General features: G+C 35.9%; 3 long non-coding RNA genes across 3 annotated transcripts in view; 1 reads left to right on the top strand and 2 right to left on the bottom strand.

The window, feature by feature from the left end:
* LOC118163295 overlaps nt 1-11,535 on the bottom strand; it is a 20,302-nt gene extending 8,767 nt beyond the window's left edge. The window contains exons 1-2 of the long non-coding RNA XR_004748962.1: nt 11,391-11,535; nt 3,092-3,097 (exon numbers count right to left, since the gene is read on the bottom strand). This is a non-coding gene — a long non-coding RNA (uncharacterized LOC118163295). The remainder of the gene's footprint in view (nt 1-3,091; nt 3,098-11,390) is intronic.
* On the bottom strand, nt 6,033-9,256 carry LOC118163299. The gene is made up of 3 exons (XR_004748972.1): nt 9,139-9,256; nt 8,237-8,238; nt 6,033-6,132 (listed from the first exon to the last, which is right to left on the bottom strand). It is a non-coding gene; the product is annotated as an uncharacterized LOC118163299 (long non-coding RNA).
* LOC118163292 lies at nt 9,129-12,542 on the top strand. Its single transcript, XR_004748961.1, has 2 exons — nt 9,129-9,263; nt 11,140-12,542. It is a non-coding gene; the product is annotated as an uncharacterized LOC118163292 (long non-coding RNA).
* The last annotated feature ends 899 nt before the right edge of the window (nt 12,543-13,441 follow it).

The raw sequence follows: 13,441 nt of genomic DNA, 5'->3' as shown, positions 1-13,441 counted from the left end.
TTTTTTTTTTTTTTTTTTTTTTTTTTTTTTTTTTTTTTTTTTTTCCTGAGAGAAGGAAACTAATTATAACATATGGAGGCTGCAACATTTAAATAAGCAAATAGCAGTCTATTCTTGACATTTCCTTCTCTGGAAACAAAATAAAAACTGTAGGAAAGACTCAAATATTTTACAAAGAAATTACTTCCTATAATCAAAATTGCTTTTCTATTTAGTCAAGGAATTTGGGTCTAGTGGGCATACTAATGATTTTAAAGACAACCAGATGCATGCTTTATTTATTTATTTATTCTTTTCATTTTGATAATTGTAGCATATGTTATTTTCCTATGAGCAGTTAATGACTAACAAGTATCTGAGAAACTGAAAAGCAATAAGTAGTCCTAATTTGGAATACTGTCATGTAAAAGAATCAACCAAGATACATTGTCTTCTGTTAAACCACACTTTGCTGATGGGTCTCATTTATAACAAATGAGAAAGAAAAGCTGTTTGTGGTAGCATCTATAAAATATGAAGATCTCTCCTAATACTCACAAGGGGATGATTTATGATTCAAGGATTCTGCAAGTTGAAGTCAACCACAGATGCAGAAATATGCTAGAAGGAAGGAATAAGAAAGGTTTTGGGATTAACATTGTCTTGCTTGGCATTATATAAAATTAACTACACCCAAGCAATTAACTTCAATGAGAAATGGCATTTTACCTCTAGTGTTAAAAATGAAGTAACAATTTCCAGACCTTTTCCTTCTAAGAAAAACTAACCACTGTAACATATCCTTTAGGATAAGTGGCATTTTTCCAGGCCCTCCTCATTTACATAGAGTATTTCATTATGAACTGATTTTACAGCATGCAGATCTACTGTCCCTTGACTGTAGGAGGTCTCTTCAGATGGAAGGAGTCCTCAGAGGTCCCTAAGGGCCACCTTTATTGACATTTCAGGCCTCTGTCTGTTTTGAAGACAGTTTCTTATGGGGTATTTTTTGTTACAGCAACAGTACAAGTCACAGAAGAAGCTTCATGGGTGTCGTTTTAAGTGTGATTTAAAGGTTGGAATGGGACATACCACCAGGCATATTCTACTTCAAACCCAGTCAAGTTCAGTATGACAATTTGTCACTGGCAAACCTCATTCAACCTTACCGGGAGAGACATGCTATAGATCTTCTTTCCCTTTCTGTGCAGCGTGCTCTTCCTAGCTGTGATTAGAAAGCTTCCCAAGCTTCCCCACTGACATCAGTAGAGAGTGCAATAGGCTTTTTTTTTTTTTTTTTTTTTTTTTTTTTTTTTTTTTTTTTTTTTTTTGGATCAGAAGTGCCTGGTTGTGTGGAGAAAGAAAGAGTTCTTGGATGGGAACCACAAGTTGGATGGGAACCACAAGGATCATAAAGTCCAAGTCCTGGGTCCACACAGGACCACCCTAAAAATCAGACCATATGTCTGAGAGCATTGTCCAAACACTTTTTGAACTCCATCAGGCTCAGTGCTTCCCTTAGGAGCCTGTTCCATTGCCCAACCACTTACTCAGTGAAGAACCTTTTTCCTAACATCCTGCCTCACCCTCCTGTCTCCCAGCTCCATGCCAGTCCCTCGGGTCCTGTCACTGTCCCCAGAGAGCAGAGATCAGCACCTGCCCCTCTGCTCCCCTGGCGAGGAAGCTGCAGGCTGCCATGAGGCCTTCTCTCAGTCATCTCTTCTCCAGGCTGAACAAGCCAAGGGACCTCAGCCTCTCCTAACACATCTTGCCCTCTAGACCATTCACCATCTCTGTAGTGCTCCTTTTAACACTCTCTAATAATTCTATATCCTTAGCAAGGCTGGATTGAAAGAAGTCAGGGAGGTTTTTTCCAACGATCCACAGTAGGATGCAATCATGGGTGAGTGCATTTGTCAGGTGTATAAAGCCATGAATTGGCTTTGCCACAAAAGGTGTAGAAAACAGAGGAATGTGTTCACAGCTGGCTAATAAACACAAATAAACACCTGGACCTAACTTACTGTAGGGAAATTCTTATCAAAGTGATTTGAATCATGGAGCCTAAGATGGCACAGTGTTTCAGTTTCAGTACCCTTAAACGTGGGTATATTATCTTCTTGCAAATACAGTGAATTCATTTGGATGCTTATCTCTGTGTTCACTGATATAATGTCTTCTGCAATTCACATGGGGAATGGTATAAAGCCCTCTAAAATCAAAGGAGATTTTGTATTTCTTTCACTGATCTATGAAACAAACCTTCAAAGAATAACAATGAGAGGTGAATTTTTAAAGTACTGAACTGTGTCTCATTGTAGACATTTAGTCATTTAAAAGCAAAAATGTATCTCTCATTTTCCCTAGAGCCTGCTTTCCCATGATTTCTAGAAATCTTCTGAGATACTAGAAGAAATGGTATGATATAGTGTGCAGTTAATTTATAAGTTGCCTGGACTGATCTGTGCCAAAGATTCTACCTTTGGCCTTCTTCTTAAACATTTCTGTTTACAGGTTATCAGACATAAAATTCATATTACCCTGGGCTCAATGACAAAATTCACAGGTAGTTGATAAATCTGACCTTGTGGGAGTATCTTTGAAGCCTTTTAAATAATTTACCAAAAAAAAAAAAAAAAAAAAAGTCCATTTGCATTCTCAAGCTAATTTGCCTGCTATTATAGACAATAAGTTTTCTACTGTATATCGATCAGGAAACAGGAACTAGAATAAATAACTGCATAAAAAGAAAGTAGAAAATAAGTAATTATTAATAATATAGGAATGGAAAATAGCATGCTTTGATCTAGATAACTGCTGCAATTATATGTTAAACTTAAAGGGGAAATAAGACTAAAAATTATCAGGAGAAAACGGGAACTGTGGCTTAAGTTCTCAGATATACTTAAACATCTAAGTCAGCTGCTGTGCACTGCTATACTGCTGCTGTGTACTGCTATAGCTATGTATTTGCCTATTTTTCCACTGAGGTACAGGTAGAGTAGGGTACTTCATAAAATGGTTTGGGTTGGAAGGGAGTTTAGAGATCATTTAATTTCACACACGCATACATGCGCACACACACACACACACACACGGCATGGGCAGGGACACTTTCCTCTAGACCAGGTTGCTTGAACCTCATCCAACCTGGACTTAAACACTTCCAGGGATGGGGCATCCACAACTTCTCTGGGCAAATGTAAAGGTAAATGTCAAACTCACCTCTCACATGAACTAACTGAAAGCAAAAGAATTGCATAAGGTATAATTCATGATCGTGCTTATTCTGCTGACAGTGATTACCGATTAGACTCCAGCAATGTTTGATTTTGTACGTCGAACATTTTTTTCCCCATTGGCCTGTTGAAATTTCTCTGGTTTTCTCAGGCTGTTACAAAATAAATTGCTTTCTTCGGCACTGTATACCTGTTGATGGTGTTATTAGCATCCTGAAGGAAAAAAAATAAAAAAATAATTAAAGAAAAAAAAAAAAAAAACTACTACTTTATCTTTGAAGTGGCCAGGCTGCAAGGGGAAGTAGTTAATTCCCCATGGGTAGACACAAACATTCCATCGCTTGTGACATGTGTAAAGGTTGCTGTTCAGAGCAGACTCTTTTCAGGACCCATTTCTTCTGGGCACTTACATTTCTAAGCCCCTCAAGAGGGCTGTACTTGTGAAAAAGAAAGTGGAAGCTCTGGTGTTCCAGTCTAAGATTACACCATCATTTTTGTGAACAAACTTTGGATCAATCCAGAGTTGGAAGTGAACATGAAAAGTGTCAGTAACTCTTTTATAAGTCTTTTTGTGGTGCATCTGATTGACCCACATTATGATGTACAATAGCATGAAAGAGTGTTAGTAATCAGTGCTAATGAATACATGTACCTACCTGATTCATATACTGGGCATTAACCCTCACTAATGCTTTTGTTTTGCATTCATTAAAATTCCCATCATGACACAAAATGCTGAACATTTACTATAACAAAAACAAAAGCAAACAAAAAATGAGACACATTTATTGCAAATTTCAGTCAAAAAAGATATAAATAAGGAAATCACATAGCACAGGCACATTGTCCCAGTCCTATTCTACTTTAGTTCATTAATTAATGTTTTTAGAAAAGATATTTACAGTGAGACCTCAGGCGGATACTCTGAGATCTTGTGGCATAATCCTTCTCTGTCCTCCCTTCTTCCCCTTCCCCCACCTGCAAAGAAGACTGCTTACTCATTTTTCTTTTTCTTTAAAGCTAGGAAGGACTTGGACAAAATCAATCCTCATGGCTTAGTTTTATATAAACTATTTCATAAATCCCCTACTCAAATATACTTCTTATAGAGCTAAAACTGACATTTGTTTACTGATTTTTTACTAGAAAAAATATTTTTTCTTTCTTCTTTATTATGGAAGTGATTTAGATAAACAGAAGATCCTAGCAATAAAACTATGTATGTAAGTATGTATGTCTGTATCTAACAAAAAATAGTTTTTGTTTGTTTGTTTGTTTGTTTTTTCCCGTAATATTAAGCTCAAAAAGCTTACCTGGATATAAAAAGCACCAGATTTTATCCCAGAACAGCTGGATCTTCTATCTGAGATGTTTCTAACACAAGTTATCTTAACTATATACTACAATTATTTTCATGATTTGTAAAACAAATATTAATTTGAATATTACATTGCACTATTTTAAACAAGAAAATATGTAACAGTTAAAATCTGTTCCCTACTACAGTTAAACAGTTAAACTACAGTTTAACAGTTAAAATCTGTTCCCTCCTATCTGTTCCCCTATATATATATATTAGATGATGAAGCATGTACAATTAAAACATTTGCAGTTTGGGAGAGAAGAAACATACAGAACAATGTTAAATAAATACTCTTTCAGTTCTGCTTCTAAAATATATAAAAGCTTCATTTGTATTGGTGATTATTCCATGAATATCCTGATAGACAACCATATGCTGTATTTGAGTGGTGCAACATATCCACTGAGAAGGAAAGGAGAAAAATAATCAGTTCTGAGGAAGCACTTGCTATAGTATCATAAAAAGAATCAGGGAATGCAAAAGAGACTCGTACAGTGACAAGATAAAAAGCTTTCTCTACGTGTAGCACACTATCCCAGAGAGGCTTAAAAACCTTTTTCTTTATTCCCCTCTTCTTCTGTGCCACATACTGCTAAGGAGCCATTAGTATTTGTGAGAAATCAGTAGTGGTGGAACCTGGAGTGTGAAGAGAAGTGGATGGAAAAATATGCTCAGGAACATGACAGTACAACTACAAATCTCTTGCAAAGCTGGAGTTCCAGCTACAAATACAGCTTTCCAATCTATTAAAAATAATAATAAAAGAAAGTAAGCTTTTTCTCTGACTGGAAGCTTAATAACAGTAATAATTAAAACAACAACAACAAATGTTCTATTTTTGTTGTTCAGTGCTATCTCAGAATTAGCACTTTTGTTGGCATGTTCATACTAAAGCCAAACTAAGGGGAGTTCTTACTTCTATTTGCTCAGCTATCATGACATTTGTTGCTGAATTTGTTATCAGACTGAGCCCTCTGGGGCTTTAGGCAAATAAATGATTTGAGGATAAGTCTGAGGATTCCTCATGGGCATAGGTACAGGAGTCATGCTGTTCACACTTCCCAAGCTACAAAGCTACAATAGCTGACAAATGTTATGGAGATAAAAGACTTTAAGGCATGAAGGATCACTCTCTTGAGCATGGGCTCCAAATTTGAGCCTACATGCTCCTTCAAAAAACTGGACCTTGGTCTGGAGGGTAATGTGGTTTCCCTTGTGGATTACAGATCTGAACTGCAATCATTCTGGTTTGCATATAAAAATGTCCCACATTTTAATTAAAACCAGCATGTTCTTCATCCATGTAATACTAGAATCTCCTCAATGATTTGTCTGTATGCATATTCTTCCTTGCCTGAGCTGTCGGCTCTCTGCCACTGAGATTTTTTCTATAAAGATTATTCCTGTTCAGTCAACATAACTAATCCCACTCAAATCTTACTTTCCAACCAGTTCATCACCCTTAAAAACAACCTGTGCCTTTTTTAAAAGATTTTGTCTATAATCAAAATGATCAGCCCCCTGATTTAACAATGTATGCAATTCATGCAGCTAAGGCATCCTACATGTTTCAATTCAGCTTCAACCTTATTTAGCTGTGCAATATTTTTCAATGTCTTGGCCATGATTTTATGCTGTTGTCATAAAGCTGTGAATGCTTGCTATTCATCATAGTCCTTCTGATCACCTTTTTCATAGGTGGGGTAGATGAAGTGTAGATGGCAACATTTCCTGGTTTGGCCGAAACAATTATAAATCAGTATTATGGGAAAACAGAAGCCAGTCATTCTGATTCTTAGCTCTATGCTCCAAGCTCTAAGAAATATAAAAATAAATCAAGTTATCACTGGAAATGTAGTAATAATTATTGTAAGAAGGCAAATGCATAGAATGTTTTTGACAGGTTTCCCAAAGTTATAATGGAGTAACCACCTGCTGTTGAATCCAACTTAATTACAGAAAAACACCTAGCACTATATTTTATTCTATACTTTTTTTTTTTTTTTTTTTTTTCTAGAAGTACAAATATTGGATTCTGTATGTTCCAGCTGAAGTGTAATGGTGTCAGACCAAGGCTGCCTTTCAGCCTCTAGCCCCATTCTATACAATAGGGTTTTGCTTGTTGCTAAAAAATAAGGAAAGCAAACAGAATCCTCAAACCAAGAACATCCCCCCCAAAAACAAACAAACAAACAAACAAAATATTTTGTTTTCTGAAGAAAAGCGAAATTAGACTTCAGCTGATCCTTGCTAATTAATCTTGTTGAAAGCTTAACTTTTTTAACTTGCTTAAAACAAAATTGGCTTCATTGAGGGGAACTTCACCACATTCTGCCCAGGGAAGCCCAGATTTAAGCATGACGTATTTTGGACTTCACCCCAATGATCTACTTCTTATTCTTATTTATTTTATTCTCATACTTCACTTCATGATATGACTCAACTCATTAAATATTTCAGACTTAAATTAGCTCCAAGAGAAAGTGTTTCTATCCTGCTAAGGCATCCTGGCTTTAGCCAGGATTTCTATTATCCAACAAACTCCTAAACAGGGATTTTCTCCTACTCAGTTCTGAGTAATAATTTGGAAGTGAGACGTTGGTATTCCCTCTGAATGACTGGGCTGAACTTGTAGTTCAGTATGAATCACTTGCATATTAGGTACATTGGGAGAGGGCAAACTGTACTGTAATTGATTTTCATTTTGTAGTTGGAGTATGTATTTTCCACTCAGTTCATTTGCTTCATCAGCAACAACTCAGACTTCCAGTAAGCCACACCCTTGTCAAAAAAATTAATGCAGGAAGAAGAGGTTGAGCAAGCATGGCCACTCATTTCCTCCAGGGCATATTGTCTCATATCAAAGTTTAGATGATGCTTTTAAAAATAAAACTAGAGATCTTGTCATTTTTTATTCCTTAGTGAGGAAGCTACGGCACCAGCTGTGTGATGGCAACCACCAAGTTCTTGTAGTTTCCAGCTTCCTCCAAGCAATGTTTTCACAGACCTTCCCTGGCACTCTTCCATTTATTACTTCTGGATTCCCTCTGCTTATGGATAAAAGACCAGTAGCTCTTGAGATCAATAAACTTAAAAAACAGTAGCTCAAGAGATTCTATTTCAAAATGAAATTGGCCAAATGAAGCTAACTAAGAGCTGGATGACATTCTTTTTGAGCACAATTTCCATCACAGAAATTGAACTGAATTTTTTGGAACATACCTTTAAGTCTAGATTTTTTAAGGGCTGAAATGTCTGAAAGCTGTCACAAAGTTAAAAAAAAAAAAAAAACAACAACAAAAAAAAACTCCTATTTAAATGAATGCATATAGATACAAATCTAGAAAAAAAAAAAAAAAGAGAGTTATTAATTGTGATGTTGAACATAGCAATGACTAAAAGTTTCTTGAACACAACTGAAAACACTGAACTAAAATCCTAAGTTCCATTTGCAGTGATCAACAGAGGGTTAGGCTCCTGAGAGGACCTGAGTGGGACCTGAGGTGATCATCATGTCAAATGATGAGGTACCTTCTCCTGTGAGCAGGAACTGGTAAAGAGGCACGTCGGAAACTGTGGAAGGAAACTTTATTTGGGGGACTTATAGATTTCAAAATAGCCAAAAATAAATGTTCTGCAACAGACAATTCAGAACATCTAATTTGGATTTATAGGCAACAGACATTTATTTAGGTGAAGGAAGTTGAAGTCTCTGTGTTTAGAACCATTAAATGAACCTTAGCAACACAGGAGTGAATCCATTGAGGGAGTCTACATTGCTAAATGAGATAGGTTCAGGGAGAAGGCTGATCACTGAATCTGATTGTCCACAATGTTTAATTATTATATCTCTCTTTGGCTCTGTGCTGGACCTCTGTCTAGATTTCTCTGATATCTCTCTGGCAGCTTTGAGGTGCGCCAGCACTTTAACATTCTCTCTTTATTTATTTATTTATTTATTTATTGTTTTGTTTACCGGTAGAGCTGCTGTGATAAGTGTAAGCATTTTTTTAAAGTGAAATAGATAACCTTTGAAGGATTTGTATATATGCTTCACTGACTTTATTAGAACTCAGGCATTCATCTAGTTTGGAAAAGACTAGTTCATCTTTTTCACCAGAACTAGATGCCTAAAATTTAAGAAAATCTGCATCTTATTATGTCCTTTTATTTCACACACTGGCACAAGAAGTAAAAATGGAGTAATATCACTAGGCAGAAGACATTTGTATGTTTGAGGGCAGTTGGTAAAGAATCAGTAATGGTAGGACACAAAGAAACTAGAGAATGGGGAAAATATATTGATTTTCTAGGTCAAAGAAGGAGAAACAGTTGCCAGAGAGGTCAATGGACCTGGGATCCTCTAAGATAGTCCAGAGACTGGGTGCTGAAACAGCAGGTCTTGTCAGTCCTGCTCCAGGAGGCCCAGGAGCCCACTTTCTTTTACCTCTAAAAAGTGACTATGGGGAAGAGCAGCTTAGTTTCTCTCCTGTACAGAGGAGATGATAATGTTACCTTTATCTGTTCTCCTGGTTATCTTCCAGAACAGAGTCTAACTTTTGTGAGTCAAGGTACAGATCTGCTATGGCCCAGGTCCTGTAAACAAACTAGTTATTTCCATAAAAATCTTGGCAATGGAGTAACAGGTATTTCCCCATTCAGAGTCTAATTCTGCAAGACAGGTGAGGACACCCCCCCCCCCTCACTTTATTTTTTTTGTAGCCTTTGCCTACTACCAAGATCTGGAAACTTGAGTACCCCAGTGCTTTGGGGTAATGCCTAGTATCTTGCAAGTAATATCTTGTACCCTTTTTGCAGAAAACTTTTCTAGGTGAATGTGATTTTAGTTATGAATTGCAAAATCTTGATACATCCATATTAAGAATATGGCATAACAGTATAACTAGAGGTTTTGTGTTCTTTATGCTGAAACCACTTGAAGCTGGTGACTGCTGTACACCAACAGAAAGTCAACAAATATAGGCAGAAACCTTCACTTGACTGCAATATATCTTATTCATGGGAATCTTTCCAGGACAAGCAGGGAAACATTTTTCTACTTTATCTGAATTTTCGCAAGGACCAAGTCACAGGCCATTTGCAGAGCCCCTGACTAGAGCAGAGCAAATTCTAAGAAACCCTTTATTCAGTGTCCTCTGGTTCAGCAAGGCCCTGGAATTTGGGTGACCACAGGAAGTAGTTGAGAGGTTTTCCAGCCTGACCATATCAGCCGTCTCCCCACAAGAACTTCCTATTTTGGCTGAGTCTCTTCAATCAGTTTGAAGTTGCTCTTTATGATCAATAGTAATGAGTTTAAGGATGGCATGTTTGCCTTATGTTTGTGAAGTGGTTCTTGTTCATTGGCTTCTCTTTCTTACATCAGAGCTACTTCTGTTTGCTTTAAGATTTTAAATTGTTGCTAAATTTACAAAGAGAAGCAGAGAGTAAAAAGTGTGTAAAAACTTTTATTCTGTCTCCTGAAAAGCTAAAAGTAGAATAACTAACATGAAACAACGGGGAAAGACACATAAGATAAACAAAACAAAACTTATAATACATAGGAAGATTTTATAGGTAGACTGCACCTAAATAATAACGTTATATAATATCTAATATATATATATAATATTCATAAATTACCTTGAGATGTAAATGTAAATGAACTTGCAGAATTCACAATAATGACAGTTAATATACATATGATATAAAAACATAGGGAAATAAAAATTATACACAGTGTACTATTTTCTTCTATGTAGCCCTTGGAAAGTTTCATTTTCATAAGGAGAAAACAACAGCCACTGCACAAAGCCATTAGTGTTTGATGAAAATAAGCTGGCAAAAGCTACCGCAGTAACTGAAAGGGATTTGCATTCACAGTTTCCTAGAGGTGTAGGTAAATGAATGATTTCAGTTATTGGAAAATAATATTTGCATTAGAGATCGTAACATTTAAATAGGGCAAAAAGAGTGCATCTTATCTGCATTAGATCAGTGCATCTTATTTAGAAAATAGCTATGAATTTGTTGTTTTTCTTTCACAGAGAAGCTCTTCTTTTTCAAGTAGGGGTAAAGAATAACAAACGTTTAATTGTTTTGTGTAGCCCATGATCTCTTAATCTCAGACTCGGCACAGATATATAACACTGCTTAGTGGGGGAAAACAGAGATTTGTTTGATAGAAATAAATGTTTGAACCCTAAGAGGACATTTAAACTACCTGGAATACAGTGACTATCTTGTTCAGAAGTTATGCATATTAATATTAGGTAATTTAGTCGATTTGTAGGTTTTTTGAAGGAGGAGTTTTTATCACTAGGCTGCTCACTAGGAAATTTTGACACTAAAAAGGCTTAATTATAAAACCGGTGAGAAATATATATATATTTACATATATATATATTTACATTAGACCAAGTCATTGAGATATAACAACTAATATCCTTCCTCCAGTGTGGACCAATGTTAGCTTAGAGGGTAAATAAGTTCTTTCAATATACATAGCCACATATACAGTATTGAAAATTAAAATATGTTCCTTTCTTCTTTTGTGATTAGTTTCCAAAACCTGCAATGAAGATTACTGTCCAAGACGGGATACTTGTCCAGAGGATGTTCAGCTGCTTAACAAGTATGAACAAAAGCCCTCCCAATTTTGGATAACTCTGTGAAACACAACTAATTCCTCATAAGGCCCAGAGGCAAAATCTATAGCTAATGAAATATACTTGGTGTGAAAACACTGACTTCCTAAATCTAAGAAAGGTGAAGAGTAGAACTGACCCTCAAATTTATCTTTTTGTTTTCACAACATGAGTACAGGCCTGTTTGGAAATTATTTGAGATATCATAAAACATACATCATGATTCATAAGAATTACTCTGAAAGATATAACTTCATTTGAAAAGCAGCACTGATGAACACTTGATTTTTTATTATTATTTTTTTTCAGTAATTAAGGCTCCAACCTACTTCAGCCTGCTTGTACTTTGTGCAAGGATTAATTTTGCCATTTCAAAAGAACACAAATGAAAGATGCAGATGTAAGTGTATTTGCAAAAAGTTCAAAGGTGTCTAGAATACACTTCGTTTTTGTTTGCTTGCTTGCTTGTTTTCTTTCTTTCTGTTTGTCTCTCAGTTATGCTAATATCCATTTGATCAATGCTGGTTGCAAAACGAAGTTTTAACAGATATGTGTGAATAGTTCTAACAGAACAATTCTGAGAGGAGATCCTCCTCATACAACAGAAAACTACAATAAGAGCTCTCATCCTATTATAAAGCTTCCAAAACTGCTGGAATAAGAGCTGTGTTCCGTTATTCCCAGTGCACACCCGGGAACTTACTGCTCTCTTATGTGGCTCTCACCATCCCCTTCTGCTACAGGCTAGCCCTGTAGACCAGCTTTTTTGTCTCTCCTACCTTTGTCTAAAATTAAACTGATTTGCAGGTTTAAGGCCAAACATTTAGAAGCTTTGGCAAGTGAAAGGAGAGAAAATGCCCATGTGAGATCACTTCAGTTCAAACCCTCACATTGACAGAGATGCTTTGCTTCATTTGACTCAAACTGGCCATATCATTGATCATTTTTATTCTGGCATATCAACTGTGGCATCTCAGAAGGATTTGCTTAGGTTTGATGATGTTACCACAGGTCATAATCTGGTTTATAAAAAAAAAAAAAATGGAATAGAATTAAAAGTATTGAGTAGCTAGTCTGTTTCCCACACATAGCTATGGAGATAAGTTATTCTCTAAAATTCAGCTTTGAATCTGAAAGCAAAGTTAGTCATAAAGAAAATAACTGATTAACTGATGAGAAATGCATCATTGCTGTCCGTGTCACTGGCATTGGCCATATTTCCTCAGTGCAGTGCATTATGAAAAACAGAGCTAGAATCATAGCTAAAACTGAGTTATATAGAGAGATAAAACTAAAGCTCTCTGTAATGAGGAAAAACAAACAAACAAACAAACAAACAAATCCTTGGGAGACCCTATTAGTGTATCATGTGCTGTTTATTTGCTCAACTTTAATAAATGGAAATATATGGAAATATATGGAAAATATGAAACTATAGCAAAGTTTGTTTGTTTGTTTGTTAATATCTTTAAATCTTTAAATCTTTTTTAATAAAAGATTTGACATTTTAACTGATACTGACAGAATTTTACTACACCACACATTCTACATTTTATGTAGAATTTTTTTTTATTTAAATTTACTGCACCACACATTACAACACATTAGTTCCTAGAATGCTGTAGTAACATATTTTTTTTTTTCTTCTAATATTTACTATAATCTGCAGAGTAAATTTTGTTAAAATTCACAATTACCTTACACATCATGGCTTACTCTCTGCCTCTCCAAAATAAGGTCATTATGTCCTAATAGTCCTCTCTCCTGCATATGTACATATACTTTTTCTTCCCTTTTTTTTTTTTTTTTTGGTAGAACAACAAACAGTCGCTCTTACATGGGGAATGCTTGGATCTCCCTTGCAGCTTTGCATAGCTGTAAGGAAGCTTGGCTTTCCTTACAGTTTAATCTTTTCTCACTTACAATTCTAGACTTCCACATGCTGGCAGTTGCATTTCCAGCTAAAATCAGTCATATAAAATCCTCCTGTCCCCTGGACAGACCATAAGCCTCTTCCAGGGTGTTTCTGGTATTATGACTACATTCCTTTATTTTAATGTCAAAGGTAAGTGAACCATTGCCAAGAAACAAAATTATACCAAAAACCCTGCATTGCTGCCAGATCAACTAAGCCAATGACTGAAATACAATTAAAATTAATTTTCCTTCTTTCTGTGGAACTGAAGTGGACATGGACTGCAGCTGTTGTGATCTGG

The sequence above is a fragment of the Oxyura jamaicensis genome, chromosome 1, assembly GCF_011077185.1.
Source record: "Oxyura jamaicensis isolate SHBP4307 breed ruddy duck chromosome 1, BPBGC_Ojam_1.0, whole genome shotgun sequence".
Classification (NCBI taxonomy): Eukaryota; Metazoa; Chordata; class Aves; order Anseriformes; family Anatidae; genus Oxyura; species Oxyura jamaicensis.
This window is presented reverse-complemented; position numbering and strand designations above follow the sequence as displayed.